Genomic DNA, 23233 nt, shown 5'->3' with positions numbered 1-23233 from the left:
GACAAAATAGGTGTTGTGGTGCTCAGTACCGAGTTCAAAGCCGCAGTAGGTGTGTTAGACATAGTTTTCAGTGGACGTGAGAAAGAAGTATGGGGCTGTGTGGTGATTGGTTTGGAACAAACCATAGATGGTCGTCGAGTGAGAGTAGGTCCGAAGGTGCTCCAAAGTGATTCTGTGGATGTAGTATTAAGTTCTCCCTTCCGTTTCTTTGGTAGTCTATCATGAGACAAATCCTAATAAGTAGTCGATTGGCTAGAAGACACAGAGGAATTAGAAGATACATTAGGTAAATCACTGTCCAGTTTAGGTGCTGTAAAGGTGGGTGGTCTAGTCATAGGTTTGCTATATGTGGTTTGGTTCCACTTGTATGCGTAACCGTTATTGTGTGCTGATTTGTCTCTAAGGAATTTGCATTGACAATGCCTATGTTAGGTACCTGGTAGTTGAGCCCGACTGGTAGAAGGAGACCTCTCTTAAACGCTGGTTCAGGAGCCACTGGAGATGGGAACAGTGGTTTCCAGAGCACAGTGGGTAGGAGGGCCTGATGCGGGTTCCAGCAGAAGCAAGCACTGGAACTGGAAGGACGTCCCTCTGGGATGGCTGAGCTGCGGATGCAGGTAGACTGATGCAGGTCAGTAGGCAGGCAGGTGGATAATAAGGCAACAGCAGGATCTGAAGCTTGACAGAGCAGGCTGGAGGCAGCGCACAGGACACAGGCAAAGCAGGGTCAGACAGCCCGTTTGGCAGGAGATCAGGCAAGTATATAGCAGGAGGGATAATCCAAGAATAGTCAGGCAGGCAGGAGTTCGGCAACGGGTCACAAGATATAAGCAAGGTCAGGCAGGCCGGGTCGGATAGGAGACTGGAGAATGGTCAAACGGAGCCGGGTCACTAGCAAACAACAATAGGCAGGATACAGGAACTCAGGTGCAGAGCTGCAGACGAACAGCACCTGACAGAAGCATCTGACAGACTTTTAAAGGGCCCTTGGCGCCATAACAGCGCTAGCGCGAACGCACGCGCGCACGCGCGAACGGGCGCGCGCGGGAGCGCTCCGGTGCCCCCTGGTGGGGAATTCAGCAAAACTGTCCTGGAAAGGCCCTTCGTGCACCTGCGTGCACCCATATTCGCCCGATGGCCACTGATATGCCCCTGACATTGCCCCCTCCCAACGTGCAGCCTCCGGATACCCAGATAACTTTTCTTTTCAGGATGGGCAGAGAAATAGGCATGAATCAAACGTTTGGCATGAATATTACTGTCAGGCTCCCATGAGTTGTTTTCCGGACCATACCCCTTCCACTTAATCAAAAACTGTACTTGCCCAGATCTCTTTCTGCAATCAAGTATGGCCTCCACTTCGTATTCCTCATTACCGTCCACCAAAACCGGTTCAGGGACCCTGGTGCCCCTATCAGGAAAGGGATCATCTACAGCAGGCTTCAAAAGTGATACGTGAAACACAGGGTGGATTTTGAGTGAATCAGGTAAACACAATTCATAGGATACCTTGTTGATTTTTCTTTTCACAGGGAAGGGCCCAATAAATTTAGGAGCAAGTTTTTTGGAAGGACAAGTCAACCTAATATTATCAGTAGACAGCCATACCTTGTCACCAAGCTGAAGGTTTAGATCTCCTTTTCTTTTCTGATCAAAGAACCTCTTGCTGTCCGCATGTGCCTTTGATACCGCTTCCTGTAACATCCGGATATTCTGACTGAGGAACTGCACTGTGTCCTGAACCGCTGGAACTGAGGATTCTGAAAGAAAATCTGGTAAGAAAGATACATGAAAACCATAATTGGCAAAGAAAGGAGATTGACCCGTGGCAGAGTGGCTGGCATTGTTATAGGCGAATTCCGCTAGGGGCAACAGGGACACCCAATCATCTTGCACAAAAGATATGAAACACCTAATGTATTGCTCCAGTGTCTGATTTGTCCTTTCAGTTTGCCCATTCGTTTGGGGGTGATATGCTGAGGACAGGGCTAGTTCAATTTTCAGGATTTCACATAGGGCTCTCCAGAAGCGTGAGGTAAACTGTACCCCCCTATCGGACACTATATTTGCGGGGATTCCGTGCAGCCTAACAATCTCCTTGATGAACACACGGGCCGTTTCAACAGCAGAAGGTGTTCCTTTTAGGGGTACAAAGTGGACCATTTTAGACAGCCGGTCAACGACCACAAAGATCGCCGAACAACCTTCAGAGCATGGTAGTTCAACTATAAAGTCCATTGCTATCATCCTCCAAGGTCTATCTGGTACAGGCAACGATCTCAGTAGTCCCCAGGCTCTGTTCCTAGGAGTTTTATTCTGAATGCAGACAGAACAAGAGTTAACATACTTCCTGCAGAATTCCTTCAGATTAGGCCACCAGAAGGTGCGTTGCACCAGCTCAAGGGTCTTGCGAACCCCAAAATGTCCTGCAAGTTGGTGGTCATGCAATAATGTCAGTACCTTGACTCGGGCGCTCTCTGGTACGAAAATTTGACTTCCTCTCCACAATAATCCATCTCGAGATGTTAAAGAGGATTCCTGGAGACTTGAAGGTTCCAGTGATGCTTCTCTGATCATGGACAGGAGATCCGTATGAAGAAGTAGGAAGCAGAATAGTGTCAGGTACGGAAAAGTCCTTAGGGTTGTCAAACATGCGCGACAGCGCGTCTGGTTTTACATTTTTAGATCCAGGCTGGTAGGTAATGTGGAAACAGAACCGTGTAAAGAATAGAGCCCAACGGGCCTGTCTGGGTCTTAGTCTCTTAGCAGATCTTAAATATTCGAGGTTTTTGTGGTCAGTATATATCAGTACCGGATGGACTGCGCCTTCTAACAGATACCTCCATTCTTCCAAAGCTGTCTTGATAGCAAGTAACTCCCGGTCTCCCACATCATAGTTCCGCTCAGCCAGTGAAAGTTTTCTAGAAAAGAACCCTATGGGATGCATCAGGTCCTTATTGCCCTGTCGTTGAGAAATGACAGCACCCACGGCCACTTCGGAAGCATCAACCTCCATGATAAAAGGTAAGGATGGGTCAGGATGGCTAAGGATCGGAGCCGAAGTGAAACGTCTTTTTAATTCTTCAAAGGCCTCCTGAGCCTCCGGGTTCCAGTGGAAACGAGAGTTCTGCTTGGTTAGCTGCGTGATGGGGGAGATGATGGCAGAAAACCCCCTTATGAACTGTCTATAAAAATTTGCAAAACCAATGAAGCGTTGCACGCCCTTCTTGTCCAGGGGAGCTGGCCAATCTAACACAGCGGACACCTTCTGAGGATCCATTTTGATGCCGGTTGGGGAGATCACTAACTCCAGAAACTGAATCTCGTCCCGTTCAAATTCGCAATTCTCCGCCTTAGCATACAGTCTGTGCAAACGAAGTCGGTCCAGGACTTTACGGACATGTTCCCTGTGTTGGTTGAGTGAACTGGAGAAAATTAAGATGTCATCCAAATAGACGATTACAAAGATGTCCAGGAAATCTCTAAACACATCGTTGACCAGATGCTGGAACGTGGCAGGAGCATTGCATAGGCCGAAGGGCATGACCAAATACTCATAGTGTCCGAAACGGGTCCGGAAAGCCGTCTTCCATTCATCTCCGGCCCGAATGCGGACCAGGTTGTAGGCCCCTCTCATATCCAGCTTGGTGAAGATAATGGCAGACCTCAACTTCTGGAACAGTTCTGGTATCAGGGGCAACGGGTAGCGGTTTTTGACTGTAACCTTGTTTAGCTCCCGATAGTCCACACATGGACGCAGAGTCTGATCTTTTTTAGAGACAAAAAATATTCCGGCACCAGCTGGTGAAGTAGAAGGTTGGATAAAGCCCTTTTCGAGGTTTTCATTTATGTATACCTTAAGTGCCTCTTGTTCTTTTTCAGACAACGGGAAGATGCGCCCGAAAGGAATCTCAGCCCCTGGGAGCAGCTCAATTGGGCAATCATAGGGACGATGGGGTGGCAGGGAGTCTGCTCCCTTCTTGCTGAACACATCTGCAAATTCCGGGTAGGCCTCGGGTATGGTTCGAAGCAGGTCTTGATCAATGTCCATACAAAGTAGGGTAGTAGCAGATTCAGAGGGTTCAGGTAGGCAATGTCTCTGGCAGTAAGGTGACTGGAACTTGATTTCGCCCGTGACCCAGTTAACATGAGGGTTATGGGCCCGGAGCCAGGGCAAGCCCAAAATGATCGGAAATAGTGGAGATGAGATAACGTCCAGAGTTAGGATTTCTTTGTGTTGAGATAAACGGGTGGCAGACAAAGGAAGACTTTCCTGAGAGACTTGTCCTGATCTTATGTGGGACCCATCGGCCAAAAAACTGAAAGTCTATGTGTCTTGTTCTTTAGGGGAAGATTTTGTTGGGCAGCGAAAACAGAGTCAACAAAACAGCTACATGCCCCAGAATCAATAATGGCGTTGACCCGGATTGTTCTTCCCTGGTGCTGTAATGAGAGAGGGAGAGCAAGTTGGGTTGTATTGGCAGTTAAAGCAGATAAACTGGCCGGAGTAGAAGAAAAACACTTACGGGTCTTTACTGGACAGTTGTTCACATAGTGGCCCGCCCCACCACAGTAGAGACAGAGATTTAGCTGGCGCCTGCGCGCCCGTTCTTCTGGGGGCAAGGTGGAACGCATAAGTCCCAATTGCATTGGCTCGGGAGCATCAGGTGTCTGGGTGACTGGACTTGGGCAGGCAGGAGGTGGATACCGGGAGGCAGGAACCGGAACTCTTGCAGTCATCCACATAGGGCGCGTCTGTTGAGAAGAACGTTCAGACCGGCGTTCACGAAGGCGTCGGTCACTCTGGATGGTAAGAGTGATGAGTTCTTCAAGGGTATCTGGCATCCCTACTCGGGCAAGCTCATCCTTAAGACCCTCAGATAGCCCCATGCAGAACTGGTGACGTAAAGCTGCATTGTTCCATTGAGTGTCCGCGCTCCAGCGTCGAAAGTCTGTAACATAGTCCTCAGCCGGCCTACGGCCTTGCTGGAGCGCGAACAATGCTGCCTCAGCGGTGGCAGTCCGCTGAGGGTCCTCGTACAACTGGGCCATAGCTTCGAAAAAGGCGGCCAAAGACTGGATCTGTACAGAGTTGGTTTCAAGCAGGCGGTGGGCCCAGGTCTGGGGTTCCCCCTGGAGAAGGAATATGACAAATCCCACTTTAGTAGCCTCCAAGGAAAAAGTCAGTGGCTGTAGGGCAAAATAAAGTTGACAGGCGCTGCGGAAGGCCAGAAACTTGGTTCGGTCACCAGAAAACTTCTCAGGGATAGGGACCCTTGGTTCAGGTGGAAGCATGACCACAGAGGGTGGTGCAGCTGCCTGTGCTGGAGCAGCTGCGGAGGCAGGGGCTACTAAGGGCTACTAAGGGGCTACTAAGGGGCTCCAGGACTACTAAGATTTAGCACTTGACCCTCCAGTCTGTTGTAACTGTCTTGCAAAGTCTTTACAGCCTGGGTAAGTGCCGCTAGGTGCGTGCAGATCTCCTTGATGGGAGAGGTCTCTCCTGCGGGCTCAGTCATGGCTGTCCGTACTGTTAGGTACCTGGTAGTTGAGCCCGACTGGTAGAAGGAGACCTCTCTTAAACGCTGGTTCAGGAGCCACTGGAGATGGGAACAGTGGTTTCCAGAGCACAGTGGGTAGGAAGGCCTGATGCCGGTTCCAGCAGAAGCAAGCACTGGAACTGGAAGGACGTCCCTATGGGATGGGTGAGCTGCGGATGCAGGTAGACTGATGCAGTTCAGTAGGCAGGCAGGTGGATGATAAGGCAACAGCGGGATCTGAAGCTTGACAGAGCAGGCTGGAGGCAGCGTCACAGGACACAGGCAAAGCAGGGTTAGACAGTCCGTTTGGCAGGAGATCAGGCAAGTATATAGCAGGAGGGATAATCCAAGAATAGTCAGGCAGGCAGGAGTTCGGCAACGGGTCACAAGATATAAGCAAGGTCAGGCAGGCCGGGTCGGATAGGAGACTGGAGAATGGTCAAACGGAGCCGGGTCACTAGCAAACAACAATAGGCAGGATACAGGAACTCAGGTGCAGAGCTGCAGATGAACAGCACCTGACAGAAGCATCTGACAGACTTTTAAAGGGCCCTTGGCACCAAAACAGCGCTAGTGCGAACGGACGCGCGCACGGGCGCGCGCGGGAGCGCTCCGGCGCCCCCTGGTGGGGAATTCAGCAAAACTGTCCTGGAAAGGCCCTTCGTGCACCTGCGTGCACGCATATTCACCCGATGGCCACTGATATGCCCCTGACAGCCTACTGTGTATTCCTCGAGGTAAACATGTAGGTCCTTTTCACTTTTAATGAAATTTAGGGGAGGAAACATTGAGGGCATGATTCTGATACCAAGTATTAATTAGGAACAAGGTAGTCCTAAGGGGGAGTATCTCTTGCAATCTGAAGACCCCTTTGGGTGAAGGCTTAAAGAAATGAGGATTTAGTAGCTGTAACTTCCATTTAGCGGAGGCTCAGGATCTTTGATCCCAGTACTATAGTAATCAAGATCTTTGACCCTAGTACTATAGTAATCCTAAACACTAACATAGTGATCCCCACACTAATAATCCAAGACAAAGGATTCCCATTGAACCATGGGTTAGCTAAAGACAGTGCTGCAAAATAAGCTCCCTTAAGGCTCCTAATGAAACCTTGACCGGAGCTGTAGGCAGACTCACTCCTCCGAATCATACACTTCTATGTATAAAATGTAGCGTTAGATCTATAAACAATTTGCTTTTTACAATACAGAGAAAAAAGAAAGAAGAATGTGCTAAAGGCAGCTGATAGCGCCACCTGCTGCCTTGATAAAGGATTTCATAATATTTATACCAATATTTCATAAAAAAAGAAAAAAGAACCCTTTCCTTTTTTTTAATCCTGACCACAACAAATAAAAGAAGAAACTAACCACAAAACTGCTGTATGTTCACGTTAACACTCTATCTTTGTTCAAAGCTCTTGTGTAGCAGATCTATTTAAAATAATACTTGTTTGCCTTCTAGACCATAAAGGATTTTCTGCATTAATTCTATGAATTAATTAACATTCATACTTTCATGAAGGAATACGTTTCAATGCATCTTGACACCACACCATAGCATATTCAGGGAATTTCATACTGGCTGTATCAAGCACTAAGACAACCACTTATATTAAATTGGCTGTTAAATAGCTTATGGGGAGATTATCATTTTTTTTTTTTTTAGCTTTGATTCTTTTCTTGTAGAACAGGGACAATTATCAGAATGACAACCTCACCGATTCAAGTAGCTTTCTTTAGGTTTCTGTGAGGAGCGAACCTGAATATGTGATTGGGCTTGCGTGTGCGTCAGGATTTGTCATACAGTGATACGTGCAATGCAAAGACAATCTGGGAACTGTCATATTTTGCCAGCACCAAGCATAAAGACATCCACATGTTTAAGTCTAGTTTTTTTATAATTGGAAGGCTTGGATATCCCAAGATTATAGTTACAAAATAAGGTAAAAACCTGCATCTTTGGAACCCTATACCAAAAGCTGATTCAAGGGAAGGCTAAAAACCCTTATAACACATGGTTCAGTTTTCTTCAGTAGGATAAACATCCCTACATGATCCCCTAAGACTATCATTTACTGACTGGGTCGCTACAGTGGTACTACCATAGGCGTGCGCACAGGGTGTGCCGGCTGTGCCTGGGCACACCCTAATCACCCTGTGCGGTGCCGATTGCCCCTGCTTTCTGGAGCCCCCTGTCTCCTCCCTGCAGTGCTTCCAGCTTCCCTCTTCTCACACCTGTTGCTACAGAAGATCTATTAGGATAGAGAGCAGGGTAAGGGGCCAGTAAATATTTAATTTACTGACCCTTTCCTTTTCTGAATGAACACAGTGAGTGATCTGTACCAATTTATCTGAGGCATAGTAAACTATGTTTACTATGCTTCAGTTTCTGAATGAACAGGAAGCCACTCAGCACAGAGCACTTCCCATTTGTTCACTCTTCAGTGCAGCTGAGGCTGCAGAAAAAGGGACTGGGGAATCTCTGTCCTCACTCCCATTCTCTGTCTCAAAAGTGAAACAACAGGGGTCTGTTTAGACCTTTGACATTTCACCAAAGACCCCCAATGGAGCTCCTAAAAAAATTGCTCTACTGACACCGTCTTCTTCTCTGCTGATATACATGTATGTGTGTTTGTGCTCTGGGGTGCACACCCTAAAGCAATAGACACACCAATGTGCACACCAATGATTACTACTTACTGAACGTGCAGTATTGGTAGGCAGCTATATTTTGTGCATTTAGAAACACAGCCAGCCTTTTAATTAAACAACTCACGCTCTCTACCTGATGTCCCAATTTAAGCTACTATAAAAAAATGTTGGTGCTCTGACTTAAAGGAGATAAACCTTCAGTTTAAAAAAAAAAAAAAAAAAAAAAAAAAAAAAAATGTCATACTTACCTCCTCTGTGCAGTTGGTTCTGCACACAGTGGCCCCGATCCTCCTCTTCTATATTTTTTTCTGTTCTGTTCTATTGTTTTTATAATATTCTTTTCTATTATTTTCCATTCTATTCTAATCTGTAGATGGTTTTATATATATATATATATAGATCTATATATATATATAGATCTATATATATATAGATTTATATATATATATATATATATATATATATATATATATATATATATATATATATATATATATATATATGTATGTATATATATAGATATATCTATATTTATATCTATATATATAGATATATCTATATCTATATATATATATAGATATATATATCTATATCGATATAGATATATATATCTATATATATATATTATATTTTTTTTAAATTCAGTTCTATTGTTTTTCTATTTTTTTCTATTCTATTCTAATCTTTTCTATTCGAATTTGAATGCATTCTATACGAAATTCGAATTATGGAAGATAATATATATATATATATATATATATATATATATAATATTTTTTCTATGCTGGTCTATTGTTTTTCTATGCTATTCTTTTCTATTATTTTCTATTTTATTAATATGAATCTATTTGAATGTGAATTAATTCCATACGAAATTCGAATTTCGGAGAGTGGTTATATAGAAATAGAATGAAATCGAATTCTAATAGAAAAGACTAGAATAAAAAAAACAATAGAACAGAATAGAAAAAAATATAATATATAACCATCTTCCAAAATTGGAATTTGGTACAGAATGAATTCAAATTTGAATAGAAAAGATTAGAATTGAATATATTATATGTTTTTCTATTCTGTCCTATTGTTTTTCTATGCTATTCTTTTATATTATTTTCTATTCTGTTCTAATCTTTTCTATTGGAATTCGATTTCATTCTATACGAAATTCGAATTTCAGAAGATGTTTTATATATATATATATATATATATATATATATGTATATATACATATACAGTGGGGACGGAAAGTATTCAGACCCCCTTAAATTTTTCACTCTTTGGTATATTGCAGCCATTTGCTAAAATCATTTAAGCTCATTTTTTTCCTCATTAATGTACACACAGCACCCCATATTGACAGAAAAACACAAAATTGTTGACATTTTTGCAGATTTATTAAAAAAAGAGAAACTGAAATATCACATGGTCCTAAGTATTCAGACCCTTTGCTGTGACACACATATATTTAACTCAGGTGCTGTCCATTTCTTCTGATCATCCTTGAGATGTTCTACACCTTCATTTCAGTCCAGCTGTGTTTGATTATACTGATTGGACTTGATTAGGAAAGCCACACACCTGTCTATATAAGACCTTACAGCTCACAGTGCATGTTAGAGCAAATGAGAATCATGAGGTCAAAGGAACTGCCTGAAGAGCTCAGAGACAGAATTGTGGCAAGGCACAGATCTGGTCCAGGTTACAAAAAAATTTCTGCTGCACTTAAGGTTCCTAAGAGCACAGTGGCCTCCATAATCCTTAAATGGAAGACGTTTGGGACGACCAGAACCCTTCCTAGAGCTGGCCGTCCGGCCAAACTGAGCTATCGGGGAAGAAGAGCCTTGGTGAGAGAGGTAAACAAGAACCCAAAGATCACTGTGGCTGAGCTCCAGAGATGTAGTCGGGAGATGGGAGAAAGTTGTAGAAAGTCAATCATCACTGCAGCCCTCCACCAGTCGGGGCTTTATGGCTGAGTGGCCCGACGGAAGCCTCTCTTCAGTGCAAGACACATGAAAGCCTGCATGGAGTTTGTTAAAAAAACACCTGAAGGACTCCAAGATAGTGAGAAATAAGATTCTCTGGTCTGATGAGACTAAGATAGAACTTTTTGGCCTTAATTCTAAGCGGTATGTGTGGAGAAAACCAGGCACTGCTCATCACCTGTCCAATACAGTCCCAACAGTGAAGCATGGTGGTGGCAGCATCATGCTGTGGGGGTGTTTTTCAGCTGCAGGGACAGGACGACTGGTTGCAATCGAGGGAAAGATGAATGTGGCCAAGTACAGGGATATCCTGGACGAAAACCTTCTCCAGAGTGCTCAGGACCTCAGACTGGGCCGAAGGTTTACCTTCCAACAAGACAATGACCCTAAGCACACAGCTAAAATAACGAAGGAGTGGCTTCACAACAACTCCATGACTGTTCTTGAATGACCCAGCCAGAGCCCTGACTTAAACCCAATTGAGCATCTCTAGAGAGACCTAAAAATGGCTGTCCACCAACGTTTACCATCCAACCTGACAGAACTGGAGAGGATCTGCAAGGAGGAATGGCAGAGGATCCCCAAATACAGGTGTGAAAAACTTTCCCAAAAAGACTCATGTCTGTATTAGATCAAAAGGGTGCTTCTACTAAATACTGAGCAAAGGGCCTGAATACTTAGGACCATGTGATATTTCAGTTTTTCTTTTTTAATAAATCTGCAAAAATGTCAACAATTCTGTGTTTTTCTGTCAATATGGGGTGCTGTGTGTACATTAATGAGGAAAAAAAATAAACTTAAATGATTTTAGAAAATGGCTGCAATGTAACAAAGAGTGAAAAATGTAAGGGGGTCTGAATACTTTCCGTCCCCACTGTATATATAATATTTTTTTCTGTTCTGTGCTCTTGTTTTTCTATGCTATTCTTTTCTAGTATTTTCGATTCTATTCTAATCTTATCTATTCAAATTCAATTTCATTCTATACAATTTTTGAATTTCGCAAAATGGTTATATATAGTTTACTTTTTCAAATTCAGTCAAATTCTTTCGAATGCGGTAGAATTTTTTCGAATTTGATAGTTTTTTCGAATGCAGGTGAATTTTTTCGAGTTTGAAACTAAATGAATCCCGAAAACGAATGTAACGAATGCAATGAATTTAACTAAACGAATTTAGTTAAATAACGAATCCAAACGAAACAAAACTAAACAAATTTTTCATCCTGCATATGTCTAATTAGTTTCACTGGTCCCCAAAAAAGTGTCAGAAGTGTCAGTTAGTGTCAGAATGTCTGCCACAATATCGCAGTCCCACTATAAGTCGCTGATCACTGCCACTACTAGTAAAAATATATAAATAAATAAAAATATCCCATAGTTTGTAGACGCTGCAACTTTTGCGCAAATCAATCAGTATACGATTACTGGGATTTTTTTTTACCAAAAACATGTAGCAGAATGCATATTGGCCTTAAATTTTTGAAGAAATTTGATCAAATACCACCAAAAAAATTTTTTAAACTGTCTGTTTTTTTTATGTTTATAGCACAAAAAAAAACAATGCAGAGGGGATCAAATACCACCAAAAGAAAGATCAATTTGTGGGAACATTCTTTATTTGGGTTTTGTTACAATCATTTATGGGGATAAGGACAGCATTGTCACCCTATAGCTGGAAATGCCTGAACAAGGACCCTATGGCAGGATCACTGGGTATTACTTTTTTTTTTTTTTTTTTATTTATTTATTTAAAAAATTTTTTTTTAATTACACACAAAAGTTTATTGAGTTTATTTTTCTTTTGGTACAAAAAAATTATGCAAGAAGTTTATAACCGGGTATTACTTTAATAACAGCTACAGATTTAAAATTTTTGAAATGACATTAACATGTTAAAGCTTATATTAGATTTAATAATTGGTTTTACTTGTTTTTATCTCCTTTCATCCCACGCAAAAGCGCGAGCAAGTACATTTTACTGACGTTATACAACAGATATTATTGCTCTTTAAAACATAAATATGTTGGAAAAAAACATCATTTTTTTTGCCATAGAAACCCATCCATTTAATATTTGCTCTTGAAACCTCGTTTTGTTTTGTATCTTTTTGCTTCTTTTCAGACGTAAGACTACTGCAGAATAAAGTAGATTGTTAATGTTTTATTTTTAATTCATGTATTTGTTGAAATTTTCAGCATTGAATGTAATATTTATCAGACTTACAATGTATAGTGTACAGAGGGAGGCGAAGGAAACAAAGCAGAATAATAATGACATGCCTTCCGTTAGTTATCCATGAAATTATCATTAGAGTTATTGCCGGTGGGTCATAAAGGTCAAATCTTATGCAGCTAAAGCTGGCCGTACGCCAGTAGAAGGTTATATGAATGTTCGTAGGAAATTCAGAAAATTCATTTGTCACAGCATTCATCTTGTCATCATTGGTTAACTAATTTTGTTCAAAAACACTTCAAATTTCCTCCCTGACTTGCTACTTGAATGGAATCCCTCATGGTTTGTTTTGTGCCTAGAGCATGTGCATTACAATACACTATATTACCAAAAGTATTGGGACACCTTTACACACACATGAACTTTAATGGCACCCCAGTTTTAGTCCGTAGGGTTCAATATTGAGTTGGCCCACCCTTTGCAGCTATAACAGCTTCAACTCTTCTGGGAAGGCTGTTCACAAGGTTTAGGAGTGTGTCTATGGGAATGTTTGACCATTCTTCCAGAAGCGCATTTGTGAGGTCAGGCACTGATGTTGCATGAGAAGGTCTGGCTCACAGTCTCAGCTCTAATTCATTCCAAAGGTGTTCTATCGGGTTGAGGTCAGTCAAGTTCCTCCATCCCAAACTCATTCTTCCATGTCTTTATGGACCTTGCTTTGTGCACTGGTGCGCAGTCATATTGGGGCCATCCCCAAACTGTTCCCATAAAGTTGGGAGCATGAAATTGTCCAAAATGCCTTGGTATGCTGCTGACGCCTTTAAAGTGGTTGTAAACCCATACACACCACTTTTACCTACAGCTAAGCCTAGGCTTACCTGTAGCTACTGAAACAATCTCCTAAAAGTGCACGGTTTAGGACATATTTACCATATATGCATCTGCTCATGCACACTGAAGAAAGGGCATGATCATGCCATTTATAAAGGGCCCGTGCCGTGACCGTTGGCTACCGCGCGCATGAGCGGGAGTGATGTCACATGACTCCGGGCAGTCACGGAGAAGGAGTCCACAGCCCCGGAAGGAAGAGGGATGAAGATGGACACGGCCACCAGCAGGGACATTGCGGGCTTCGTTTGCAGGTAAGTGGCACATAATGGGCTAGTATGCAATGTGTACTAGCCCATTATGCTTTTACTTTGCAGGGAACAACAGAGGAAGTAAAACCCATCAGGGTTTTCTTCCTCTTTAAGAGTTCTCTTCACTGGAACTAGGGGCCAAGCCCAACCCCTGAAAAACAACCCCACAACATAATCCCCCCCTCCACCAAATGATTTTGACCTGTCCTGACCTCAACCTTTGGGATGAATTAGAGCAGAGACTGAGAGCCAGGCCTTCTTGTCCAACATCAGTGCCTGACCTTACAAATGCACTTCTGGAAGAATGGTCAAACATTCCCATAGACACACTCCTAAACCTTGTGGACAGCCTTCCCAGAAGAGTAATGCCACGTACACACGATTGGAAATGCTGCCAGCAAAACCCAGATGAGAGCCTTTGGTCGGAAAATGCAACCGTGTGTATGCTCCATCGGACTTTTGCTGGCGGAATTCCAGCCAGCAAAAGATTAATGCCACGTACACACAATCGGAAATGCTGCCAGCAAAACTCCGATGAGAGCTTTTGGTCAGAAAATACGACCGTGTGTATGCTCCATGCCAGCAAAAGATTGAGGGCATGTTCTCTATTTTTCGGTCGGGAATAGTTCCTACCCGAAAATGCGATTGTCTGTATGCAATTTGGACGTGCAAAAAATCACGCATGCTCAGAAACTATCCGAAAGCTCGGAAGCATTGAACTTCATTTTCTCGGCTCGTCGTAGTGTTGTAGGTCACCGCGTTCTTGACGGTCAAAAGTTCAGAGAACTTTTGTGTGACTGTGTGTATGCAAGGCAAGCTTGAGCAGAATTCTGTCCAAAAAACCATCCAAGATTTTTCCGACGGAAATTCCGCTCGTGTGTGCGTGTGCATTAGAGCTATTTTTAGCTTTAGATGTACAAAGAACAAAAGCCACATTCACAAATCAAATTCTTTTTTTTGGAGAACATCTTCCATCCTACTCCTTTGAATTTTCTCATCACTATGTCAAAACAAACTGCAATTTGACACCCTAACAAAATTAACATTTTCCAACAATATTCTACTATTGTGTCTCCAGTTTAAGATTCTATTTCCTTTTCATAGATCTCATTTACCACCGTCAACTTCGGTTTTGATGATCTACTTGGGAATGCTATTAGCTTTACCCCAAAAAACAGTGCAAGGAACAAAGTGCACAATGCAGTCACTTGTGGCAACCAGTTAGGACTTACTTTTTGGACCCATAAAAATGAAATGAAGAAAGTCAAACCTCAATCACATTTTTCTCAAAACTTCAAAAAGCTTTATTGGCAATTAAATGCATACACAACAACAACAACAACAAAAAGCTCATAACTCTTCCACGGATCGTGCTCCCTTTCTTCTGCCCAAATGGGGCTAAGGCCGCGTACACATGATCGGAAATGCCGCCAACAAAACTCCGATGAGAGCTTTTGGTTGGAAAATGCGACCGTGTGTATGCTCCATCGGACTTTTGCTGGCGGAATTCCAGCCAGCAAAAGATTGAGAGCATGTTCTTTATTTTTCAGTTGGGAAAAGTTCCTATACGAAAATGCGATCGTCTGTATGCAATTTGGATGCGCAAAAAATCACGCATGCTCGGAAACAATTCGACGCATGCTCGAAAGCATTGAACTTCATTTTCTCGGCTCCTCGTAGTGTTATACATCACCGCGTTCTTGACGGTCGAAAGTTCAGCGAACTTTTGTGTGACCGTGTGTATGCAAGGCAAGCTTGAGCGGAATTCCGTCGGAGAAACCATCCAAGATTTTTCAGACGGAAATTCCGCTTGTGTGTACGGGGCATTAGTCGTAAAGGCCCCTATGTGACCAAGTTGCAGCTTTCTTTGTTTGAAGATTGGGTCCCATCAAATTTGCACTCAGGGTTGGTGAATGAGCCAAAAGTTGTTCTTACACAGTTGTCAACAGAACAAGTGTCTCCATCAGAAGATTCCCACCTTCGTTATTTTTTTGGTGAAAATTCTAATTTTTGGGTTGTTACTTTTAGCCTTGGTGAGGTTAAATAGGGACTCAAGGACAACAGGGACTCAGACAGAAGCCAAAACTTGATGGAGGTTCTAATCATTTCCCATGCTATCCAAAACTGATACAATTGAGATCAACTTCAGCTTCCATGGCTCGAAGGCAGAAATCTAAAAGTCTATACATTGCTAAAAATCTTGTAATTTATATAGTTCACCCGGGGAGGATCGTTAAATCGTGATAAATTATGTATTTCTGAATAGGAAATCTTTCCCTGAGCAAACTCCATGCTATATACAAATATACTGCAGCAACTGCATCCCTTTAAAAGTCTTATGCCCCGTACACACGGTCGGATTTTCCGACGGAAAATGTGTGATAGGACCTTGTTGTCGGAAAGTCCGACAGTGTGTGGGCTCCATCACACATTTTCCATCGGATTTTCCGACACACAAAGTTTGAGAGCAGGCTATAAAATTTTCCGACAACAAAATCAGTTGTCGGAAATTACGATCGTGTGTACACAAATCCGACGCACAAAGTGCCACGCATGCTCAGAATAAATTAAGAGATGAAAGCTATTGGCTACTGCCCCGTTTATAGTCCCGACGTACGTGTTTTACGTCACCGCGTTCAGAATGATTGGATTTTCCGACAACTTTGTGTGACCGTGTGTATGCAAGACAAGTTTGAGCCAACATCCGTCGGAAAAAATCCTAGGATTTTTTTGTCGGAATGTCCGATCAATGTCCGACCATGTGTACGGGGCATTAGTGAATAACCTGTCAAAAATGTGATGCCTGTAGCATGAGAATGTTGTTAAAGAGGAACTGCAGTCTGCTCACATAGTTTGTAATAAAAACATCTTTGCCATTCTGAAGCTTCCCTCCAACCACTTTGCATATTATTTTATATATACTGTGATTTTGTACTTGCTAAATATGCTGCAGAAATCTCCCTCCACTAAGTTTGACTGGAACCATTTTAACTATGGGCAGCTGAAGCTGTCTGTTCACTTCCTGGATTTACACAGACACACAAGAGGCACGCCTCAAGCTCTGCAGCCCTGGAGCTCTGATTGGCCCTCTTATTACTCATTCCCGCTCCCTTCCTGGCAGGGTTTCCAACCGCCAGTAAATTTACTGACCATTTGTAAAAATCTGTGAATTTTTTTACAACGGCCAGTAAATATCAGGGGCTGATAATTTCATGCTGTGTTGAGTTTTTAAATGTAAATCAAGCAATTTACTTCGTTATAGTTATTCTCAGTGTTAACGTATCATGTTTATACTGTTCAAATATTCACTGTGTTAGTTTTCAATAGGAGTTCTGTCATTTCTCAGGTCGCCTGTAAAAAAAATGTGCTCCGCCAGTAAATTTTCCATGTTTTGTCAGTAAAAAATGCTGCAGGAGGTTGGCAACCCTGCTTCCTGGCAAACTCTCACCAGAGTGAGAGAGAGTGCTGTGCATGATATCATAAGCCTAGGCTAATGACCAGACAAGGAACAGGAAGTGGGCTGTATAAGGTATTTACTGGCAGAGTTAAAACAACAAGGGCAGAAGATTTAATAGATGGAAAGTTTAAAAAATGACTAAAGTTCCGCTTTGAGCAATTAGGAGTCGCAATACAGTGCAGACTTGATTTTTGGGGGCTCTCCTTACCACACAAACCTGAGCCCATCAGAGCCCCCCTCCCCCCCATCACATCAGGGTCCCCATTATTGTCCCTCCTTACATCAGGGTCTCCATCAAAGTTCCCTTTACATCAGAGTCCCACTTTATATTGGGGTCTCCATCAGAGGCCCCCTTACATTAGGGTCCCCATCAGAGAACCTCTTCAGTTTCCTCTTACATCAGAGTCTCCATTGGGGTTCCCTCTTACACAAGGCGGCTGGATAAAATCTTGCAGTAGGCTAGCTAGATTTGGCCCATGGACCATAATTTGGAGACCCCTTCTCTTGAGAGTGGGGCAATGACAACTTTGGGCTTAGAAGTAGGTATACGTTGGCAGAGGGTTGGTTTCCAGGTAAAGAAATCATGAGTAAAAATCTAACTTCAAAGGCAGCTCTCTGTCAATTTAGGTACCCAAAAGAGTCCCTGTAATAGACTGTAGAACATTTTTTTTTTGCAAAACATGAGAAATAAATTGTGTATGATGGAATTACGTTTTGTGGCACTCTCATCCTTCTAATGCTCTACAGCAGTGGTCAAAACAGTGGCCTACCATGGGCCGGATGCGGCCCTTTGCTTGCCTTCATCCGGCCCTTGGGGCACTGTTCCTCCAATTGTTACAAGGCACTATTCCTTCTGCTGACACCAACACTGAGAAACCAGTGCTTCCACTGACACCAACAGTGGGGCGTAATACCTCATACTGACACCAAGGATGGGACAGTATGTCTCCCACTGACACCAACAGTAGGGCACTATTCCTTCCACTGGCACCAATGATAGCGCACTATTCTTCCCACCAATATCAATGATGGGGCAATTATCCTTCTACTGACCACAGGTGCTAGGTAATTATTTTTGCTCCCACTGACCACCAAGCCTGAGGTATTGTTTTTTTCTCATTAACGCGGGGACATTTTTTACTCCCACTGACCTCAGTGCGGCCCCCCTAAGGTCTGAAGAACAGTAAATGACCCCCCCCCCCTTTTTTTGAAAGTATGGAGACCCTTGCTCTACAGACTTGGGGGGCTCAGGGGAAGTGGGTTGAATGATGCTGGATATCCTTCTAACTGGAAGACTGAGGGCACCTAATGGCAGAAAAGCATTACTGCTGGGGACAGCTCTGGATTACAGATAAGTATTGCAACCAAAACGGCTTTTTCATTATTTTTTTACTTTCCATTTCTTTATTCAAGATTTTCTTAAATCCAACAAAGTTAAAAAAGATAAAGATACATACAAATAACAATCAGACATGTCTCCAAGATATTATTTCCCTCTCCTATTCAGACCACCCAAAGGGAGAGAAAAAAAAAAAAAGAAAAAAAAAAAAAGTTGATTTAATTCAAGGACAATAAAACCTAATAACCAAGGGGAGGTCTGACGGCCTAGGGGGAGGACTGTCTGTTATGTTATTGAGCACTAACCTATCATCCAACCAAAATACCTAACCTATACACTCATACCACTCCTTTCGCCCAACCAATCGTACCTCAAACTCACAAGGGGCTATTCTCTATTAAATCATTTCTCACTCAATATTTTTACCAGGTATCTAGGTTTTTATGTATCATTTTCACTTGCATCCCACCAAGGTTTCCAAATCAAATTGTATTTCCAGAGTGCGCTCTGCCTTATGTATACCGTAACAGTGTTCATGATGTTAACCCATTCCTCTCTGGAGGGGGGTGTCACCGATTGCCACCTCCGAGCAATCAAATTCCTTGCTTGGAATAAGCATCTTGAGGCCACCATCTGCCTGCTTCCTAACTTCCCCCCTCCCCCTACCAAACCCAGCAAGCAACGTTTTGCCTCCCTCTCGATGGAGGTACCAAAAAACCCGGTCAATGTATTCTGTCACCCCCGTCCAATAACGAAACAATTTTGGACATCTCCAAAACATATGGAGCATGTCTGCCTCTAAGTCCCCGCATCTAGGGCAATTCGAATCAGAGCGGCGGCTAAACCGGAAAGGTTTTAGAGGGGTATAGTAAGTTCTATAAAGCGGGAACAGATGTGACATCCTTTGAGAAGGAGACAAAGAAACCGTTGGAGCCAATTCCAAGATTCTACTCCACTGGGATGCAGTGATATTTCCCACTTCTTTTTCCCATTTTTCCCTATATGAAGGGGGGTCCGTTTCACTCAGTTTCTTCTTATTAATGTGTAGATATAATTTTGATATTAGGCCTTTCCCTGTCTCGCTGTTAACCAAATCTTTAAGTACTGGAATTGCACTCCACTCCATAGTCCTTTCTTTAAATTGTTCCTTCAGAGCATGCCTAATTTGTAGGTAGTTAAAGAAAGATTTGTTTGAAAGGGCGTATTGGTCCCTTAAGTCCTGAAAGGACTTCAGGGATCCATTTGTATATAATTGGGAGACAAACTTTATTCCACTTCTCCTCCAGTCCTTTACTGTGTCAATCTTCTGCATTTGGCTTTTTCATTATTATCTACACAGGGGTAGGTGCGTTCCACTTTCAAATCTAAATAGCTAGTAACAAATGTTATAATAGTTTTCTATAAAAATGGAGTTTCCTTGTAAGGCCTATAAATACCTTACAAGGTGGTATATAACCCCAGACAGAATAAGTAAATATCAAACAAGGAAATCACCATATTATTGGCGGGGATGTAAAGTTAAGTAGAGGGAACGATGGCACATTTATGGTGGAATTGGCCAAAAATAAAAAGTCATTGGAAAAAGATCTTACAGTTAATAAAAGAAATTGCCAAAAGAGAGATATTGGAAGAACCTTGGACGTGCTTGTTTCATGGGATAGAAAGTTCAATAAAACAATATGAAGAATCTGTGATACCTCACCTAATCAATGCCACCAAAAGTCAGATACCAAGATACAGGCAAGAAACAGAAAGCCCTACAATAAAAGATTGGTTCGGAAGGGTAGAAGAGACATATAATATGGAATATTTCAGATACTGTGGAGAGGAGGGAATAGAGGGAATTATAAATAGATGGAAAGATTGGAAGGCGTTTAAGAAGACAACAAGATATGTGGAGGTTGTAGAAGGATAAGACAGGGCAAAGTGGGAGAACTGGGAGAACTGGGAGAAAATTTAGATAATGGGATGCATCGGGATGAATGGAGAGGTGGGGGCGCAGAGGATTCATGGGAGGAATGTAAAACATATACACTAAATGTAATCATGTTGAATCTACGGAATTCGTTTTTGTATGTGGATGTAATTAACCACTTGCCGCTCGCCATATAGCAATATGACGTTGGCAAAGTGGTTGCAATATCCTGACCGGACGTCATATGACGTCGCTAGGATATCAAGGGTGCGCATCGCGGCGATCGTTGTTGTGGTGTGTCAGTCTGACACACCGCAACTCCGATGTAGGTAAAGAGTCTCTAACAGAGACTCTTTACCACGTGATCAGCCGTGTCCAATCACGGCTGATCACGATGTAAACAGGAAGAGCCATTGATCGGCTTTTTCTCAGTCGCGTCTGTCAGATGCGAGTAGGGGAGAGCCAATCGGCTGCTCTTCTGACGGGGGGGTCCTGTGCTGATTGTGCAGCCCCCCCGAGGATGCGACACTGGACCACCAGGGATGTCCACCACCAGTCACCACCAGGTATGCCACACATGGCCACCAGAAATGCCAATCAGTGCCCACAAAGGATGCCAATCAGTGCCCACAATGGGCATCACTGATTGGCAGGCATTATTGTTTTGGCACTGATTGGCATCCATCAGTACCATCTGTTAATGTACATCAGTGCCACCTATCAGTGCCCATCCATGCCTATCCGTGCCATCTATCAGTGCCCATCTGTGCCACCTATCAGTGTCCATCCATGCTGCCTATCAGTGCCCATCCGTGCCACCTATCAGTGCCCATCCATGCCACCTTTGAGTACCCATCAGTGCCACCTATGTGTACCCATCAGTGCTACATATCAGTGCCACCTATCAGTGCCGCCTATCAGTGCCCCATCAGTGCCGCATATTAGTGCCCATCATCGGTGCCCATCAGTGCCACCTCATTGGTGCCACCTCATCGGTGCCCATCAGTGCCGCCTTATCGGTGCCTGTCAGTGCAGCCCCATCAGTGCCCATCAGTGAAGGAGAAAACTTGCTTATTTACAAAGTTTTCTAACAGAAACAAAAAAATGTTTTTTTTTTCAAAATTTTCGGTCATTTTTAAATTTGTTTAGCAGAAAATAAAAATCCCAAAGATGATCAAATACCACCAAAAGAAAGCTGTATTTGTGGGAGCAAAATGATAAAAATTTAGTTTGGGTACAGTGTTGCATGACCGCACAATTATCATTCAAAGTGCGACAGCGCTGAAAGCTGAAAATTGGTCTGCGCAGGAAGGTGTATAAGTGCCCGGTATTGAAGTGGTTAAAATGAAATAATAACAAAAAAAAATTATATATTAGTAATATAATATAAAGTAATATAGTAAAAAGATAGTAAAGTAATATATATCAAACAATGATTTTATTATGATGATGATGTTAATGATGATAATAAATACTATTATTATTACCAAAAAAAAAAAAAATGGAGTTTCTCTATTAATGAGTCCTTTGCGAAGTGGTGCTGCTTGATAGAAGTTGCTGCTCAGTCACAGGAAAGACCAATTTATTACAGTCTTCACTATTGTGTCACAGAAATGCGGGCTTGTTAAGAGGATGCCATCTGGTGAGTTATTGGATCAGGCGAGTACCAACTTCTGACAGGAATATTTTTGATATAATGCATATTGGAAGAAGAGGAACAAAATGAATCTTTCTCCGCACATCTCAGAGGACCCTTGTTTTTTTGTTATTTATGACGAGGGTGTGAAAGTGCTCGCTATGTATATCTAAATTCTTTTGCTCCCAAGGCAGTATTGCTGCATCCGACATGCCACAAAGTTCACTTGCAGCTTGGCTTGCCTTCTTCTGTTCCTTCTTGTTTGCTCTGTTGTCGGAAAATGATAAGTTACAACACGCGCAAGCACAGAGTCCGGCTGCTGTCACAAGAACAAAAGAAGCTGCTCAGCCTTTCTGGCTGGTAGAACGTAATAAGCGTGGGCAGTTAGTAGCCTGTGGATTCAAGATGAAGAGGGTGGAAAATGGCAGGATAACCATCTTTCCATGTAATGATGATAGCTTTTCTTCCCATGGTAACATAGCAACACATACTAGTTTTCTTAAAGAAATTGCATCGTGTTTATAGCTTCCTTATGACTTTATTATGTTCAGCACTAAAAATATATATATATTACTATTTCTGCATAGGCGGTTAGCTATTTTGCATAAAATATTTATATTTTCCGCTTATATCTGGCAAGTTGCAAGCTCCAAGAAAGAGCACCAGGCTCTGTCAACGTCTGTTCTGGGAAATAGATTTGAATAGCAGGACAGATCAGAATACTCAGACTGCTGGATGACGCAGATGAAGGCCACACCTCCCTTCTTAGGTGACAGTCCCTTCAGTCTCAAGCAGGCCATAGGCGATACAATTTTCTTTCCTTCTACCAAAATGCTCAATTCCCCCATCTACAGAGCCATATTCCATGGGGGTTCTCGTGCGGGCTCATCCATTGACACAGACAGCAGGACTTGGCCCCCCCCGCGTTCTTGGATTTGATTGACAGCAGCGGGAGCCAGTGGCTCCCGCTGCTATCAATCTGTCCAGTGAGGACCCGAGACAGCGGCTGGAGCTGCTGTGCTCGTCCCTGGTGGCTGGAATGATCGGGTTCAGGTAAGTAAAAGGGGGGCTCTGGGGGGGCTTCAGAAGGTTTTTCACCTTAATACATAGAATGCATTTAAGGTGAAAAACCTTGAGTGTTTACAACCCCTTTAATGCTTGTGGCTATATAGTCGCTGGCAATAATTAGGCTGGTTGTACCCAAGTGGATCAATGGATCCACTTGGGTACAATCAGCCTGCCCATACATGGATTGAAATTGACTTTTCTGATTATTTTAGTCATTTTTAGTGATGCTTACCAACTTGCCCTCTAAAATCAAACAGCACTCTGCCGGCTGGCTCCACGTGAGAAGCCGCAGACAGTGTAGTGTGAGCCAAAACCGGAAGTGCAGGAC

Source organism: Aquarana catesbeiana, linkage group LG13 (genome assembly GCF_042186555.1).
Source record: "Aquarana catesbeiana isolate 2022-GZ linkage group LG13, ASM4218655v1, whole genome shotgun sequence".
Classification (NCBI taxonomy): domain Eukaryota; kingdom Metazoa; phylum Chordata; class Amphibia; order Anura; family Ranidae; genus Aquarana; species Aquarana catesbeiana.
The sequence above is the reverse complement of the archived record's forward strand: the minus strand, read 5'-3'. Positions refer to the sequence as shown.